The sequence below is a fragment of the Gossypium arboreum genome, chromosome 8, assembly GCF_025698485.1.
Source record: "Gossypium arboreum isolate Shixiya-1 chromosome 8, ASM2569848v2, whole genome shotgun sequence".
Taxonomy (NCBI): domain Eukaryota; kingdom Viridiplantae; phylum Streptophyta; class Magnoliopsida; order Malvales; family Malvaceae; genus Gossypium; species Gossypium arboreum.
The window spans coordinates 93,675,191-93,693,106 of NC_069077.1; the positions used below are offsets into that span (position 1 = coordinate 93,675,191).

Consider the following 17,916-nt stretch of genomic DNA (forward strand, 5'->3'; position numbering starts at 1 on the left):
CGGTTCTTCGTTGTATGTCATGTCGGGTTGACTTTCAATCTCTTCTAGAGAAATTACAAGTGATGGATCTAATCTATATCGGCACAACATCGACACATGAAACATGTTCTGAATCTTTTCCAACTCTGACGGTAAAGCTAGCCGATATGCCACTGGCCCTATTCGTTTAATAATCTCGTATAGTCTGATAAATCACGGACTCAATTTTCCTTTGCAACCAAAACTAAGTATTTTCTTTCACGGAGATACTTTTAGAAATACTCTGTCGCCGATCTGAAATTCAATGTCTTTACGTTTCAAATCCGCGTACGATTCCTGTCGATCTGAAGTTGCTTTCAAACTATCACAAATTACTTTCACTTTATCTTCAGTCTCTCGGATCAAATCAACCCCATGAATCTTTTTCACAGTCAGCTCAGTCCAATACAATGGAGTTTGGAATTTGCGACCATACAAAGCTTCATACGGTGCAATCTTTATGCTGGATTAAAAGCTATTTTTTATATGTGAATTCAACCAGTGGCAAATATCTCTCCCAGTTGCCTTCAAAATCTAAAACACAACAACGAAGCATATCTTCGAGAATTTGTATTACTCTTTCAGACTGACTGTTAGTTTGCGAATGAAATGCTGTAACACCCCTTACTCGTATTCGACACTGGAGCAGGGTATGAGGTGTTATCGGACATAAACTCACACAATCATACAAAATCAAGACATGAATTTCCATCCAATTTAAAACTTTTCATTCACATAAATGACATCCCTTATATGGGCCCTCGAGGCCCAAAACATACATTGGGTGTGGTTCAGGACTAAACCGAGAACTTTCAGAACTTTTGTGACACTTACAAATATTTCTTGTTTTGGAGGGTCACACGCCAGTGTGGGTAAGCCGTGTGGTTACAGATGCCCATGTGGCTTGGGACACGCTCGTGTCCCCAGCCCATGTAACTCTCTTTTTATGATGTCATCAACTAAATAGGGTCACACGACCAAGTCACATGTCGGTGTGTTTGGGCCGTGTAGCGAATTAAATTCCAAAAATCAGGTGCATAGTTCACACTGCCTGGGCACGCCCATGTCTTGGGGCCGTGTCCTTCACATGGCTGAGACACACGGTTGTGTCTCTGCCCATCTGTTTACTACTAGGCATTCTATTTTACCTAATTAGGGTGCAGGGGAGACACGGCCAGATCACACATCCATGAGGTAGATCATGTGTCACATACAGTCTAGACACACGCCCCTGTGCCTACTGTGTGGAGAACTTTGAGGCTATTTTCCAAGCCTTTTTTCACCCTCCATAACATATGTTCACTTACACATCTCAATGACATCTTACATACATTCATAAACATGGCTCATATATATCAACTTCTTTTCAATTTATACTTGTTTAAGACTCTATATTTTATTTAGACCAAGCTTACTAAATCGCATGCAATATGAGACATCAAATTATTTCCATTTCATACATTCATGCCTTAGTGTTATTATGCCATTTACTCACATTTTCATCTTCAACATCCATGATCATATCTATAATTCATCCATGCCAAATGAATTTAACCACATCATGAGTGACCTTAGCACATGCATGCATATATAAATAGGATTACATTCCTATAATTAATATGGGCCATATCATGGCCATATACAAAATGAATCATCAAATCATTATAAGCCAACACATTTGGATAAACAATATGACATATAATAAAAAGACCAAATCCCTATACATGCCATACTTAAAATACTTGAATTCACTATACCCAAAAGATAAGTTTCATAGTGTGAATCGATCTCTAACATCCTTCGATCCTCGAGCTAGCTTGGTGATACTATAAGAAAATGGAAAAGAAAGGGGAGAAAGCACAAAGCTTATTAAGTTTGCATGTAAATAATTAACTATATTAACCATGCATTATTATACACATAACACAATAATATTTACCACAATGTCATCAAGTATCATAGGTACATTTTAAGTCATGCCATTTAGATAATGTACAATAAAACTCATTGTAACATCCTGATTTTAGTTAAATCGAAATAGTGATTTTGAAACCACAAATTCGAGGTCAAAAAATTATTTTAATATTATTATTGGTGTTTATAGCATGTGAATATATATGTGTGAAAGTTTTGTGAAATAATTTTATTATTTGAGTGTTTAATTTGATAAAAGGACTTAATTGCGTAAAATGCAAAAATAGCATGCTATAAGTTAAAAGTGTTTATTTGATATGGTTTATTAAATGTGAGGTCCTTATGATGTTATTTGACCATAACTAAAGTAAGTGGACAATTATGACCGTGGTTTAAGTGATTTTGAAGTTATATTTTAAAGGTTAAATATGTAATTAAGTAAGTTAACATATAATAAGTAACACCAAAAATAAAAAATCATGTTTTATTATCATCTTTTAACCGAAAATAAAAGCGAGAAGAAAAAAATTAGGGTTTTTGAATTTCGGCACCTTTGAAGCTTGATTGGTAAGTGTTCTTTGCTCAGTTTTTGATGATTTCTACGTTTTTGTGACATTGCTTTGTGTTCTAGCTAGCCCGTGCCTTAATTTTCAAAATTATTGATGATTTAGTAAAGTTCCATTGATGAATGCTTGAGTTCTTGAATGTTTGATGATGGAAAATGAGTATTTGTTGATAGATTATCACGTTTTATAAAGTGATTTTTAGTGAAATTGTCATGTAAGGGCTAAATTGAGAAATGTTTAAAATGTGTGGTTAAATGTGTAAAATAAATGAACATATGGGCTGCTATGAAGTTATACAAAATTCAGTTAGGCATGGGTTTGAATTGAATTGGTGTAATTTTGTGTTTATTGAAATAAGGACAAAATTGTAAGAAATGTAAAAGTTTAGTTTCAAAGTGTAAATTGGCTAAATTATGTGTTTGTGGATGAAATTTTTTGAATTGGTGATTAAATAGATTAATTTTGAATATGTAAAAATCAAGAACGAAAGAAATCAGATTTAGATCGGGGGAAATCCAAAGTTATCGAGTTGTCGACCCCATCCGTTATTTCCAACTACCAGGTAAGTTCATATGCAAATAAATGTCTTTGAATTGAATTATATATGTTTATTTGTCCTTGAACTACTATGAATGTTGAATGAACAAATCTGAGCAAGAATTGACAAAGTTACAACATCCGAAAGTCCAGTACGAACCTTAGGAATATAATAGGATACGAATGTCATGGCATTAGGTTATCAAGATGTGATTACATGTAAGACCATGTTTGGGACATTGGCATTGTATAGAGATTATGTATAAGACCATGTCTGGAACATTGGCATCGTTAATCAATTTCATGTAAGAACCTGGCTGGGACAGTGGCATCGATATATATATTAACATGTAAGACCATATCTGGGATATGGCATGGTATGAGCTTATGTGATTTTCGAGTATCCTTAACAATTCTGAATAGTTCAACGGGCAAAGTCAACTCAAGAAAGAATATGTGAATGAGCTAAGTGGCTCAGGTACGTACGAGATTCATTCGAGTATTGAAACGAGAAGTAATTGATGAATTCAATTGTGAAATTGAATATGTGTACCATGAGAAAGGTTTGTGATCATATATGTGATTAACCATGCTTAACATATTTGAATTGATATGCAAATATTCATATGATGGTTTTATTTGTATATGGCTTACTAAGCTTTTAAAGGTTACTTTGTGTGTTTTTTCTATGTTTATAGAATTTCGAAGCTAGCTCAGACATTGTGGATCATCGGGAACCATCATCACACTATCGACTAATCGTTGGTATTTTGAAGCTTTGTATATATGGTATATGGCATGTATAGACTAGTGTCATCTTGGTATGTTTTGAGTTGTGATTATAGCCTTGAGTTTTGGTTTGTAAATGTTGGAATATGGCCATTTAAGTTGGCTTGAATTAGATGTTTGATAAATGATATATGTGATGTTTATAATGCCCTAAGTGTTGGCTTGTTTAAATGGTTGTATGGATGCTCTTTTGGTTAGTTATTAGTTGATATATTATTGTTTGGAAGTTGGTATATTATGGTATGATTTGAGGATGATGAACTGGTATGTTTGAGAAGCATGATTTGTGTAACACCCTTAACCCGTATCCATCGCTGGAAAAGGTTAAAAGGCATTATCAGACTCGTAACTTAGATCAAAACAACCAAATATCAAATACCATCTCAATTCAATAAAATACCATTCATTCATGTTCATTACGAACTTAAACCGAGCATACAATGTCTAACCCATGCATCTAGGACTAAATTGATAACATGTGAACTTTTCAGAACTTATAAAAATTTTCAACTTTTAAAAGGTTACACCCCCATGTGAACAGGCCGTATGCCTCACACGGCATTACACATGCTCATGTGTCGACACCGTGGCGAACAGTGCATACATACTGACTTGTCCAAGCGGCCACAAGACACGCCCGTGTGCCAGGCCATGTGAAATTAGAGAGGCTACTGACTTGGACACATGGCTGACCACATACCCGTGTGACAACCTGTCTGGCACACATGACCAATAGACACGCCCGTGTGTCTAGGCCATGTCAAAACTAGAGGGTATACTACCTTTAATTAGTAGGGTACCCCAGGGGACACATGGCCGTGTAATGTGACAGTGTGTCGCACACGGCTGAGACACATGCCCATGTCTCTGTCCGTGTAGACAAAAATAGGCCATTTGAATAGCCAATTTGCCACCCCAATTTGGGTCAACCTACAAGCAAAAAAATAAGCATATATGCACAACCAAATCAGCCAAATTCCAAACCAAAACATAAGCCACTCATGACATAACAATTCCAATCGAATACATACTCATAAGCCTTACCAATCTATATCAAAACATAAGTCAAAAGCTTGTCAAAACATTTCTTTCTATACATCATTCAATTTCATGCTAAAACTTGCCAAAACTTACCAACATTTACCACTTCATTTGTCCAACTAAAACATATCAAATATATCATATTGCATCACATATCTTATACCAAAACCATGACATATCCACAACCATACCAAGCCATATCACATGGCTAAATATATACATCACAAAACATAATCCCAAAACTTCTAGCCTATACATGCCATACTTTAATATATACATTTTCAAAGTACCAAAAATGAGGTTCGATAGAGTGGTGATAATCCTTGACGATCCCCAAGCTCACAATAGCTTCAATATCTATAAAACAATGCAAACACACACAAAAGGTAAGCTTTCAAAAGCTTCGTACCAAAATCATCAACAGTATATAAAATATGAAACAACAACACATAAGTACTTATAAATTCTCAACTCATCTATCAATTTCATGCCAACATCATCCATATGTTTACACCAATTCAATAAAATTTATATGCATAATACCATCTACCACATAGGTATTAAACTTACCAGAACATTCCCGTATTCATTCATTTTCATTCTCACCTCTTGTTCAGATATTTTAAGACTTTCCGAAGATTACCAATGCTTTAAACATCCGCACACTTAGTGCTTTAAAGATTAGCTAAAGCTATAATAATTCCGCACACTTAGTGCTTTCTCAATTAACCGAAGTTATCTTGGTATCGCACACTTAGTGCCTCATATAGCCAAAGTTAGTTTAAATCACACACTTAGTGCCAAATACCATTGATTTATCATCATATTCATCTAGACTAAATGTATATACAATCTATGTATAAACAAAGCCTCAAAACATACTCATAACATCATGTTTTACGTATGAACTTACCTCGTACTCGAAATTGTCGACTCGAATCATATATTCTATAATCTTCGACTTCCCTCGGTCTGAGTCTAAATTCCTCTTTTCTTGATCTATAAGTATTCAAAATTAACCCTTTTATTCACTAAATTATTCAAAACAACCCATAGACACATGTTTAGGGCATTTTGCAAACTAGCCCTCATATTTTTCCATTTCGACACTTTAGTCCCTAATTCACAAAATCACAAAATACACAAAGTTTGCTTGTACACAAGCTTAGCCAAATTTTCATAGGTCTCATGCAAATTCATACATTTCATTTATTTCACATTTTAGTCTCTCAAAATAACATTTTTACAATTTAGCCCAAATTACTCAATTTCATCAAAAATTCAAAGACAACATATGTTAACCTAAAACATAACTTTCATAATTCATCAACTAACATCACAAAGCTTATAGTTTCATCAGTGGCATAACTCAAAAGCATAAAGAAAATCAGAAATTGAAACATGGGCTTGATAGTATACTAAGCAACGATCACAAAAACATAGAAATTATCAAAAACCGAACAAAACTCATACTTTAATCAAGCTTCAACCATAGCCGAATGAAAACCTAGCCTTTGGCTTTTTCCTTTTCAAATTCTTTGTCAAAAATGATGACAATAAGGATGATTTTATGATATGTTTTATTTAACATAACTTAATTACTAAATACCAATTTTAACCTTATCCATTTCATTAAAATTCCACTAACTATTGTCCATATTTGTCCATTCATTAAACCAATGGTCTATTTGCATCATAAGGACCCCTCATTTATAAAGCCAAATCAAATAGACACTTTTAACATCTAGTACACAGCTTTTACATTTTACGCTATTGGTGTTTTTTTATTAAATTAAGCACACAAACATTCAAATTTTCAAGCAAAACTTTCACACATGCTAATTCACACATCATAAACGTAGAAATAATATTTAAACATTTCTCTGACTCAAATTTGTGGTCTCAAAACTACTATTCTAACTAGAGTATAAACCAGACTGTTACAATTTGGTTGATAGAAAGGTGAGAAAATTCATTTAGGATATGTCTAAGTTATGATGATTTTGGCTTAGTAATTTTGTATATTTTGAATAAGGAATTGAGTAATTGAAATGCTTGATGATAGATGGCTTGATATGTGAGTGAATTAGCATGTTTTGGTTGCCTATATATGTGTTGAAATGGTGCCATTTTGACGGTTAGGTGTGCATGAGAAAAGGGTGGAAAATTGGCTTTCCAAAATGGCCTATTTTTGTCCACATGAACAGAGACACGGGCATGTGTCTCAGCCGTGTACGACAAACGGTTAGGTTACACGGCCATGTGTCCCCTAGGGTACCTTTTCGAATTAAGTCAATATACTCTACAGTTTTGACATGGCCTGGACACACAGGCGAGTCTACTAGTAGTGTATGGCACATGGGCGTGTGGTCGGCTGTGTGACCCAAGTCAGTAGCCTCCCCAGTTTTCCCACAACCATGGCACACAGGTGTGTCCTCAGTTGTGTGGAGCAAGTCAGATGTATGCCCTGTTTTCACACGGCCTGTGACACAAGCGTGTCTGGTGGTCGTGTGAGGCACACGGCTTGTTCACACGAGTGTGTGACCTTGAAATTAAAGAAAATTTTCATGTTTCCTAAAGTTTGTAAATGTTATCAGTTTAGTCCTAAACCTCTTTTAAGCATGTTTGAAGGTCTCATAAGACCTTATAAGGGACAATGTGATTGATATGAACGAATTATGAGTATGAATGTATAAATATTTGTGAATGAAGTGTGTTATCTGGTAATGCCTCGTAACCCTATTCTGACGACAAATACGGGTTAGGGGTGTTACACTTGTAACAGCCTAATTTTGGGCTCAATTGGAATGGTGGTTTTGAGACCACCAATCCAAAGTCAAAGAAATTATTTTATTATTCTTATTTTAGAGTTATAGCATGTTTATATTAGTGCATGAAAAATTTGGTGAAGTAATTTTAGCGATTTCATGCTTAATTACGAAAAATGACTAAATTGCATATAGTGCAAAAGTCTCGATGTGATAGCTAAGGGTGTTAAATTGCCATGAAACTTAAATTGGGTGTCTTTAAAAGATAATTAGACCCTTTAGTGAGGCTTGGGCAACCATAAGACAAAGAAAATAAAATAATCAATGTATTAGGTATGTGATGACCTAATGTGTGATAAAATAATACCCTAAAGCCTAGCCTTCATCTCTTTCATTCATCCTTTCTTCTTGACTAAAAAGATTAGCCATATGAGGATTTTTGAAGCTTGAAAAATTGCAGCCACTTAATCTCCCTAAAATAAGTGGTTTTGATGACTTTTCTTGATAATTTTTGTATTTTTGGAACCGTTGTAACATGAGGTTTCAAATAAGGGGACTACTTTGCAAAATGGTTGAAGGTCTAAGGTTTTACCGTGAGTGTGTTCATGTTGTTTTCTAAAATTTTATGGAAGAAAATGAATCATGGATGTGAAATAAACAACTTTTGTGAAGTAGGTTTCATGGAAACCCTAACTAAGGACTATTTTGCATAAGTTAAAAAATAGTTGATAAATGTGTGAAATAATGAGAATTGTGGGCTGCTCCTAGTATAAAAAGTATTCGGCTAGGCTTGATTAAAGAGGAAATGTGATAAAAATTGAGTTTTGGGTCTAGGGGGCAAAATGACCATTTTGCCCCATTATATATTGTTGAGTACCTAGATTGATAAAACGATTACATTTGTGAATTTTTATCATTATAGATCAAGAATTACAAAATTTGGGCCTCGACCGGGGAAAAGCAAAATAAGTGGACTAAGCCGAACTAGTCATTTACATTTTATAATTCGAGGTAAGTTGTATGTAAATAATACAACTACATTGTTATTATATGTGTTTGGATTGATATAGCATAAATTTCTTATTTGTGGAAATGATTATGTATAATGAATATTGAGCTAGTTGAACTCCCATTTGAACCTTAGGAAATGAATCGGATATACATGCCATGACATTTGGGTTATTTGTGTGCTAGTGTAAGACATGTCTGGGACATGCATCGGCCACATTATGAGAGCCAGTGTAAAACCATGTCTAGGGCATGGCATCGGCATTGAGACGAGAGATAGTGTAAGACATGTCTGGGACATGCATCAGCCTCGAGATGTAAGCCAGTGTAAGACATGTCTGGGACATGCATCAGCTACGAGATGTGTCAGTGTAAGACCATGTCTGGGACATGGCATCGACACGTATAGAGGTGTCAGTGTAAGACCAAGTCTGGTGACATGGCATCAGCCGGATGTGTAAGAGCTAGTGTAGGACCGTATCTGGGACATGGCGTCGGTCTCGATTTCGGTAGTTAGTGTAAGGCCATGTCTGGGACATGGCACTGACTTGATGGTTGAGCCAGTGTAAGACCATGTCTGAAACATGGCATCGACATTATACCCTATGTTTTAGGCTTAGTGAATATTTGATAGCATTCCAAATGGTTCAACAGTAAGAATTATAGTTTAAGTTAAACAAGAAAAGCATAACCATGTTGTGAGTGGTACAGGTACCTACTTGAAATGTATGAGATGTGAGCTCAAAATATGCTATGTGAATTGTATTGGATAGTGATGAGTAAGTTGTGCTTATGCCTACTTTTGTATTATGAGCATGATGATGGATGGTAAAGTTGTTGTTATATTTATTTGCATGAAACTTACTAAGCTTTATGCTTACTCCCTCTCCTTTCCATTTTCTTATAGTGCTGTCTAATTAGCTCGAGGATCATTGGACGTCGGAGGCATTGATCACACTATCATCTGAAGCACTTGGTATAGTTAGATCTTTTATTTTGATTATGGCATGCATAGAACCCTGACTTTTGAGTTTGGTGTCATTGTTAATTGGCCAGATGTGTTGGTTTACTTTAGCATTTGATTCATTTTATATAAGGCCATGAAAAATGGCTAATATTGAAAGTTTATATATGAATGCAAGATAGTCATTCACGAATGTGAAATTGTTGGCATGGTTGAATATAGGAGATGTATATAGGCCATGGCTATGGTTGTTTAGTTGAGAAATCATATTAAGTTAGACTTTGACTTGTTGGTTGATGTTAGATTCTGTTTCAGGGTGGCAAAGTGTAACATCCCAAACTCGGCCCAGACGTTATGGCTGAATCTGACGCGTTACATTAAAGTGTTTTAGCGAAAATCGTGTTTTCATTGAAAACCCTTCTTAAACAAAAGAAACCTTAATAAACACACCTTTCAATTGCGAAAGCCTTGTTTTAAGTATTTGATTTAAGAAAACTTATCATTTAAAAAAAATTGAGTTGTAGAAACGTAGAAAACATACTATAATTTAGGAAACCCATGTTCAACCTCTCGTAATTACAATAGAAATAATAATACCGCAAGTAATAATAGCATAATAAAAACCATATTACAATCTAGTCTGAAACATACTTAATAAAATAAAACTTATAAGCTTAAAAAAAGTCCAAATTTGTCTTACTAGCTGGCCACCCAGAGTCCCTTCAAACATCAAATCGTCTACTGAGCATCACTTGAAAATAAAATAAAAGAGGGGGTCAGTTTTCACAAACTTAGTGTGTACAACCCTTGATGGAAAACAAGCATTCAAAAATCATCATACATCAAACATCCAATGCAATCCCATTCAAACTATCCATCCGCTACACACCAGCTCCGTGGGGATATAAATATCGACCCACCTAGCCCACACACCAATGGTAGCCTGGTTGCGGAACTACCTTCATTTACATATTGGGCTTTAAAAGCCATCGGTGGATCCACGATTGTCAGGCAACCATGTGATCCTCATATACTTCCTCCGTACCATAATTCCCACCCCATATGCAACCTAAGCAGAACATCATATGTATGCATGTCACATCCACAAAACTTACATTCAACACCTAGGGGTATTTTGGTCATTTTCTCTCTTAGGGGCATTTTGGTAATTTTTCCTTAATTATGGTTTTCACTTACCTTGGCCCATGAACAAGCCCCGCGAGCTAAGGTGAACGAATACTATGCACCAGGTAGGATCCCAGAGAAGAGGAGGTGGGTCGTTAAGACCGCTTAAGTACCAAGCTCTCCTTAGATCCAATCCTAGACATGCATATACCCGTTGCCACACCTTAAACCTATGACTTGTCCATGGTCTCAATTAATTAATTAAGTTTTATGTAGTCATCATATACTAGGCCCAATACCCCTACATACATGCATATGGCCCACTAGGCCCAATTCACATTCATATGGCCCATCTGGCCCAAATCATATTATATTCATGCTCACATACAAATTTCCTAACACATAGCATCATTTATTAATCTTTGCCTATTATGGGCCCAGCACCCCATCAAACCCATTTAGCCAATTCTCAACCCAAGTCCACGAAATCACCCGTGGGCCTTAGGCAACCTATCAGTTTCCTCTCCATGGGTGTTCGCGCACTCGTGTGACTACTGTAGCCCAACTTTTGGCTTTTCAGCATTTCGGCTTTTCAGCATTTCGGCATTTCAGCTTTTTCTGATTCATTGTGTGTGTGCAGTGTATATACACACTTGGTAGGCAAGCGTGATGCAATTTCCTTAGCCCAAACCTACAATCGATATCATTCAAAGATTAATCTCACATACTTATCGAATACTTTACCAAAAGCCAGAATCTCACCTTAACCTTACCTTGCACGATTAGTATAACAGCCCTTTCACTAACCATGATCAACTCCTAGATCTGCACCAATCATAACTATTAAAACCAGAATAATAGGTGACTCGTATCCAACACAAGCCCCCCTACCTTACTATGGCTATTCGGCCAACCTTAGCCAATGGATGAGGAATACTTACTAAAACCACCACACCTAAGGGGCAATTCGGTAATAAACTAAGATCTCAGATCCGATACTAATTCCCTGCCACAGTTGATTAGAAAAAGTGAGGGACAATATTTGATACTTAGCAAAGAAACCGATTGGGAGAACAACACTTACACTAGATTTGACCAAAGTAGAAGGAGTAGTGATTGCACCAAGGGTATTCAGCCAAAGAGGTTCAGCCCTTTACAATTTTGTATGGTAAAAGAGGGTTATTCAGATCCAAGGAAAAAGAAAGAAAAGTCAGTAATAAGGTAGAGGAAGAATAGAATTCAGCACAAGGAAGGAGAAAAAGAAAGAAAGGCAGAGGCTTTTCGGTCATTAGCTTCATACCCTAGCATTCAGGATTTTTAGCCTTATAGCCGAATTTTCCCATGGCCAATTCCCCATTCAGCTCCATCACTTCTCCTTTCTCATCTCCTCGTTTTTCTCCCTGATAACCCCTTGATCCTTTCCTTAATTCTTTCTCCTAAACACTTCCCTTGGAGTCCACTTTCACGCCACTTCCATCCTTTTAGAAGGTCAAAATTAAACTTCTAAAAACACTAGGATTCAAACCTTGGACCTCCTTGCTAGCTATTAACGCCACCTCCGTACACTCTAAGTGGCGTCACTTAGCCACTCCTCTACTAGGCTCTTTGCTGCTATTTTCCCTTATCTTTATTAAAAGCCCAAGTACTTGCCAACCCTGATTCTTTTAATAATTAACTTATAATTTCTTCTACCCCTTAATTCGAACTCAAACCTTGACTAAGACCTACCTTTGCGTAATTAGCACTTAACCGAAATTATTAAGCACAAAAATAAAAATTCAAGATTTCGAGATTTCGGGATTTTTGTATTTCAAGATTTTTAGGGCGTTACAACTCTACCCCCTTAAACAAATTTCGTCCTCAAAATTTCCAACTACTAACACAGACTACAACATCACACTTCCGCTATGCACTTTAACTCCAGCTTAGGTAAATAGCACACTATGGGTAAGTACATACCATTATTTGCCTCTGGAGCGTCTACATCCTCTTGACGACATGCTGCATAGACCAAATCTGGCTGCCTCACCCCAGCATGATCAGCACCTCTGCCTGGTGTTCCACGACCCAAATCGTTTCCACCCCTGGCTTGATCACGACCTCTCTGCTGTAGCGGACCACCCCTTGGTGGCTGTACATCTCCTCGATCCACGACTGGCACCTAAGCTGACAGTTTAGGGCAATTCTGGATCCTATGCTTCATAGATCCACAAGCTAGGGCAATTCCTGATCCTATGCTCCATAGATCCACAAGCTAGACAAGCTCCCGTCCTCTTCCAACACTCGCCTGCATGACCTTTGCCACAATTAGCACAAAGTGGCACCCCTGGATTAACAGCAGGGGGCCCTGCTCTATCTAGCCCATTAACTCTGGCCCTAGCCCTAGGCATCTGTCTTACACCAGGAGTCTCAGCCTCCCTCTTATTCCTACCCCTCTATTTCTCCCGATTTAAGTGCTCAGTACGTTTTACCTCATCTGCTTTCTTTGCCTTCTCCACCAACTCTGAGAAAACTCGCTCCCTTTGTGGAGCTATCAGTACTCTGAGGCTATCTCTAAGTCTATCCTCAAACCTCACGCAACGCTCATACTCTATTGCCACCATTACTCTTGCATACCTACTAAGGCGTAAAAACGCCGCCTCATACTCCGCCACTGATTTTTCCCTTGGGTCAAATTCAGGAACTCCTTCATTCTAGCATTCACATAGCTTGCACCCACATACTTACCTTGGAATGCAGCTTTGAAAAACTCCCAAGTGACCCGCTCCAGTTGGGTGCCCTCTTTCACTGTCAGCCACCACTGGTAGGCTTCTTCCCTAAGCAGTGACACTTGTCCTTTCAACTTTTGCTCAGGTGAGCAGTCCAGGTCCTCTATTATCCTTTCAGTGGCCTCCAACCAATATTCCACCACATTAGGAGCCACGCCAGCCATGCCCTTAAAGATCTCAGCCCCGTTCGAATGAAGTTGCTCCGCAATGGACCCCTGATTTTCGCTACCATTATTAGGCCTAGCGACCCTTTCCAAAATTCTCAGCATTGCTTGCAACAATGCATCTTCTCCCGCGGCCCAATCCTACGGTCCATTCCAAGCCACAGGTGAGGCTGGAGCCTATTCTACTCTAACATTGGGCATATGGCCCGATGCCGACGATTCAGCCCTAAAACTTCCGCGGCCTCGTCCATGGCCACTTGCACCTCTTCTAGCACTCATCTTCGATTCGCGTATTATCTAGATTAGAAATTTTATGAAGTCTTCGTTAGTTTCAATAATTAACCCGATGTTTTATGGAAGTACTTAAAGAGAAGATTGTTTTAAAAAATCCTCTACAGTTTCAACTTCCTGCGGGCTTTAGTTTCATTCTAACAAAATCATCTAGAGTAGCCCTCTAACTGTTTACTATAATAACTTAAACAAATTTAAGAGTAAAAGTACTTACTTGGTTGGATGTCGGAGACTCAGTGTGCCGATTAGCAAGACTTCCCTTTTTCCAAAACATTGTGATCCAATAAAAAATATTATTTTTTTAAAACAAAAAAACCAAGTAATAAGGCCCAAATTCACTACCCGAGTTTTACTACTTGGGCTCTGATACCACAAAATGTAACACCCCAAACTCGGCCCAGACGTTATGGCTGAATCTAACGTGTTACATTGAAGTGTTTTAGCGAAAATCGTGTTTTCCCCTTCTTAAACAAAAGAAACCTTAATAAACACACCTTTCAGTTGCGAAAGACTTGTTTTAAGTATTTGATTTAAGAAAACTTATCATTTAAAAAAATTTTGAGTTGCGGAAACGTAGAAAACATACTATAATTTAGGAAACCCAAGTTCAACTTCTCGTAATTACAATGGAAATAATAATACCTCAAGTAATAATATCATAATAAAAACCTTATTACAATCTGGTCTGAAACATACTTAATAAAATAAAACTTATAAGCTTAAAAAAAAGTCCAAATTTGTCTTGCTAGCTGGCCACCTAGAGTCCCTCCAAACATCGAACCGTCTACTGAGCGTCACCTGAAAATAAAATAAAACCCACACACCAATAGTAGCCCGTGATAAACCGTAATTTATACATATTTTTACCCCATGCTTAACACATTTTATGGATGATTTTTCCTTAGAATTGGTGAATTCGATGCTCCTAATGCCTTAATTTCATGTTTTATATTTAGGAGAGCATAGGAGAGGGAAAGGAACGATAAACAGGCCAAAAATGGAGAAAATGGGCCAAATTACGACATCAACACGGCTTGGACTTCCTCACACGGGCAGGCCACACGGCCGTATCAATTTGGCAGATTTGAAGCATGATTCACACGGGTGTGTCCCTGCTGAGCCCAAGCTGAGTCCAATTCAGAAAAGGCTAATTTTGAGGGTTTTTTAGGCATTCTAAAGCCTATAAATATGCCTTAAAGGAAGAGAAAAAGGGAGGCACTGAGAAGAAGGAAGGAATTACTCGAAGGAAGCCGATTGATCTATCTCAGAAGTCGGTTTCATCATCAAGACTGAAGATCTCCCCTCAACTTCCCTTAGGAGTTCTGGATTTTCTTTATGTTTTGTATTCATTATTCTTCTGAGATGTTTTCATTTTTATATATGAACTAAATCCCCTAAATACCTAAGGGGAATGAAACCTAAGATGAATCTTGTTATTATTTTTTAAACTGTATGATAAATATTTAACTTGTTCTTAATTATGTGTTCTTAATTCTTTTTTTGATATCCTAGGATACTGATTCAAGATAAGCTCTTATTCAGAGGAGGAATAGACCCTGTCTAAGAGTAAATTTGTCATAATTAAACAGAGTTGATTGCGTGCCTAGAGATAGGGTGACAAGATTTTGCCAAATTAGGGTGAAACCTAATATGGGGATCCATAGATCGAGTTAATGCAACCTTAGAGTGTTAATTAGAGAAAAGTCTCAATTATTCAATCTAGGGATTAGACGTTATTAGTCTTGAATAGGGATAATAAAATAACTTAGGGATCTCTACGAAACAAGTTCAATGAATAAATCGTCCCTTTCGGAGCCAGAATAACAAGTACAGTCTAGGGGGATTTTTCCTTAGGTATTGTCTTAATTCAATCGTTTTCCAAAAGTAATCCCCCAATTCTACTTTTTGTGAATTCTTAGTTTAGATAATTAGTTAGTTAAAACAAAACCCCCTTATTTTTTAGGCTAGATAATGAAAAGATAGTCATTACTAGTACTTTTAGCTCCTTTGGGTTTGACAATCCGATCTTGCTAAAACTATACTACTGTTCGATAGGTACACTTGCTTGCATCGCGATAATAGTTAGTTTCAAGAATGATTAATTATAAATATTTAAAACTTACCTGTCACAAAAATCGCGACCATGTTTTTGGCACCGTTGCCGGGGAACTAAGATATTAGGAATGCTCAATTTTTATTACTTTAGCCATTTATTTTCTAGAAGTTTAATTTTAGTTATTATTATTATTTATTAATTTACTTTTTCTTTCTCTTGGCAAGTTTTTATAGTTTATGACTAGAAGAAACCCGTCAGGACCACTACTTTTTGACGAAGAAATCGATCGCACAGTTCGTAGAAATCAAAGAGAAATAAGGCGAAGCTTAAGATACATAGAGAATGAGCAAGAGGACGATACTCAACCCCCAACCAAAGAGATGGCTGAAAACCAAGACAACCAGCTACCTCCTGTAATTGCGATTAATCAAAATCCTGCTCCACGCACTATGCATGATTATGCTAAACCTTCTTTAACAGGAACTGAATCGAGCGTAGTTAGACCTACTGTAGCTGTAAATACTTTTGAACTAAAACCTAACACTATTCAAATGATACAACAATTTGTTCAGTTTGATGGTTTGCAGGATGAGGATCCCAACGCTCACTTAGCAAACTTTTTAGAACTGCGATACATTTAAAATTAATGGTGTTTCTGATGATGCCATTTATTTTTGATTATTCCCTTTTTCATTGAGGAACAAAGCTAAACAGTGGTTGAACTCATTACCATGAGGGTCAATCACTACTTGGGAACAAATGACCGAAAAATTTCTATTAAAATATTTCCCGTCGACTAAAACGGCCAAATTACATAATGATATCTCTTTGTTTGTGCAGATAGACTTAGAAACTCTTTACAATGCATGGGAGAGATCCAAGGACTTACTGAGAAGGTGCCCTCACCATGGGTTACCGCTTTGGCTTGAGGTTCAAATGTTCCATAATGGCCTGAATCCTTTGACTCGGTAAATGGTTGACACAGCTGCTGGCAGAACCATCAATAATAAAACACCTAAAGATGCTTATGAGTTTATAGAGGAGATGTCACTGAATAACTATCAGTGGCAAGTTATGAGGAAAAAACCAACGAAAACAACCGGTGTTTATAATGTCGACTTGGTCACTATGCTCTCTATTCAGGTAGAACTCTTGAATAAGAAAATTGATGGTTTTCTTAGTTCTGCACACGTTCACCAAGTAATGCAGTGCGAAGCAAGCCGAGGTGGATCAAGCAATTCAGAATACCAACCTTATGGCCACAACATGGATAACGAGCAGTTAAATTACATGGGTACTAATCCTCGATCTCAAAACAATCCATATAGTAACACTTACAATGCAGGTTGGAGGAACCACCCAAATTTCTCGTGGGGTGGTTAGGGAAGTCAAAGATCACAACATCCTCCAGGCTTTCAACAACCACCCCACCAACAAGAGAAGAAGCCGAACCTTAAAGAGATGCTGTCTAAATTTATCTCGGTGTCAGAAACCTATTTCCAGAACACCGAGACAGCACTTAAAAATCAACAAGCATCGATCCAAGGGCTCGAAACTCAGATAGGCCAGCTTTAAACTAATCTTCGATTGACCACAGGGTAGCTTGCCAAGTAATACTGAACCCAACCCAAGGGAACAACTCAACGCGATTAATGTTCAAGATGAAGAAGGATTCGTTGAGCCTGAGCCAGAATCGGGGCAAGAAAGTATAGTAAGTAGAGGTCAAGGTGAGGTAGGTCATAATAAAAACAAATCAGTGAATATCGAATATAAACCTCGCCAAACCCCAACGCGACAAGGAAAGACCGCTCAGATGTACAATTTGGTAAATTCCTTAAACTCTTAAAAAAATCACACATTAACTTACCGTTTATTGAAGCTCTATCACAGATGCCAAACGTAATGAA

The 17,916-nt window shown here is 37.2% G+C and overlaps 1 non-coding gene across 1 annotated transcript; it reads right to left on the reverse strand.

Moving 5' to 3' along the window:
* Positions 1-16,817: 16,817 nt before the first annotated feature.
* LOC128280341 (small nucleolar RNA R71) lies at positions 16,818-16,923 on the reverse strand. Its single transcript, XR_008270521.1, has one exon. It is a non-coding gene; the product is annotated as a small nucleolar RNA R71 (small nucleolar RNA).
* Positions 16,924-17,916: the final 993 nt, after the last annotated feature.